Below are 2,279 nucleotides of genomic sequence, written 5' to 3' on the forward strand. Positions count from 1 at the left end.
CATTAATCATCAGAGAAATCCAAATCGAAACCACAATGAGATATCACCTTATACCTATCAGAATGGCTAGTATCAAAAAGAAGAAATAACAAGTGTTGGTGAAGATGTGGCAAAAAAGGAACCCTCAGGCATGATTAGTGGGACTGTAAATTAGTACAGCTACTGTGAAAAATGGCATGAAGTTTCCTCAGAAAATTAAAGATAGAAATACCATATGATCCAACAATTCCACGACTAGGTGTTTACTCAAAGAAAATGAAAACACTAATTCAAAAAGATACATGCACCCCTATGTTTATTGCATCATTATTTACAACAGGCAAGACAGGGAAGCAACCTGAGTGTCCATCAACAGATGAAGTGATACAGAAGATGTGGTGTACACACACACACACACACACACACACACACACACACACGAAATATTACATAGCCATAAAAAAGGATGAGGTGACATGGGTGAACCTAGAGAGTATTGTGTGAAGTGAAATAAGTCAAAGAAAGATGAACACATATGATTGCACACATATGTGGAATCTTAAAAACAAAACAAATGAATAATCAAACAAACAATAAAAGAGATAGTTATAATTCGAAGGAGATACCCGTTTAGCAGTAAGGGGTCTTTATCTCTTCAGCTTACTCTCAAATGTTTAATTAAAAAAAAGAAGAATGTGTGTATGAGAGAGACAGAGAGAGACAAATGTATCAAATTGCTAATAAAAGGTGAAGTTTTCAAAATTTTAATTTGTAAAGGAAAGAAATCATTTGCTCAATTCTGTATCCCCAGCCCTTTCTAGCATACCCTTTGGAACATAGTAGAAATTCAACATAATTTAATAAGTTAAATGCTTATATTAAACGCCAAAGTCCTTTGAATTGCAAGTGGTAAGATATGCAGTTCAAAATCCTCAAGTGATGAAGGAAGTCCGTACATTTAACCGTGAAGTCAAAGGGTATATTTGCTTCAGGGATAGCTAGATCCAGGAGTTCAATCAATGTCATCAAGATCTGGACTTCCTTTCTCCCTTTCTCCCTCCCCCTTGACCCTATTTTCCTATGCTGGAAATAGTTTCCTCTACTCTTTTTCTTAAGCTGACTCTCCATATGGTAGCCCCACATAGCACTCTAATTCAGCAGAAATAAAGATATTTCTGTCCAACTGTTCCATACACTTCCAATACTAATCTCACTAAGCTGACTTGAGTAATCAGAGAGGATGAAAAATGCTGATGGGCAGATGTAAGACTTGTGTTCTCAAGTGTGATCTATATGCCTCATGAAATGAGAAGCCTTGAAGCTTTCAAAACACAAAGTCATGCAGAGTCTTGGAACATCATCACTAAGAGAAGTGTGGTCAGGTTCTTCCTTCTCCCCGGCCCCTTTTGATTAGCTTCTCTCTGAGCCTCATGGCACGAAATTGATAGACACTACAAAGTCCCCAAAGTGAGTCTTCAAAGGCCAAGCTATTTATTCTTAACCCATGCTTCAAAATAAAATGCTGTCTTTTGAAAGTTAAAGGAAAGAATGTTCTATTAATCTCTTTTTTGAAGAACAGTGATGAGATGTGATTACCACTCTTATATGCTCCATTCCATCTGTTATGATAAAATCAGTTCAATCAATCAAACGGTGGACATTTTTAGACACTTGGGTTAAGATCATTTGGAGGAGTGCTGTCAGATTCCAAGAAGTAAAAACCACGAACTCTGCTGTCAAAAAGCTTTCACTTCAATCAGGGAAGAATTTACACACTGGAGACATTCACTGGGGATCTGATCTAGTCCCTAGGTGCCAGGGGTCTGGTGGAACTTTGAGTTCCCTGCACATTCTGTGGGTTCAAAGACAAGGGGAGATTAGGGTGCCTATGTGGCTCAGTTAGTTAAGCATCCAACTTCAGCCTCAGGCCATGATCTCACAGTTTGTGAATTCGAGCCCTGCGTTGGGCTCTGTGCTGACAGCTTGGAGCCTGGAGCCTGCTTCAGATTCTGTGTCTCCCTCTTTCTCTGCCCCTCCCATGCTTGTGCTGTATCTTCCTCTCAAAAATAAATAAACATTAAAATTTTAAAAAGGACAAGGAGAGATCAAGAGGGATTAGAATACGACATTGACGAGGGTATGGCTTCTCCTATTCACTGATATGACCCCGTGCCTAGTAAGCACCATGCCTGGCCCATAGTAAGCACCAATAAATATGTGTTACATGAAAGAATGGACTGAGGATGCCCAAAAAGGCCATCAGAGAAAGTAGGAGGGAAAGTGAAGGCTGAAACGTAATG

The sequence above is a fragment of the Panthera uncia genome, chromosome D2 (assembly GCF_023721935.1).
Source record: "Panthera uncia isolate 11264 chromosome D2, Puncia_PCG_1.0, whole genome shotgun sequence".
Lineage (NCBI taxonomy): Eukaryota > Metazoa > Chordata > Mammalia > Carnivora > Felidae > Panthera > Panthera uncia.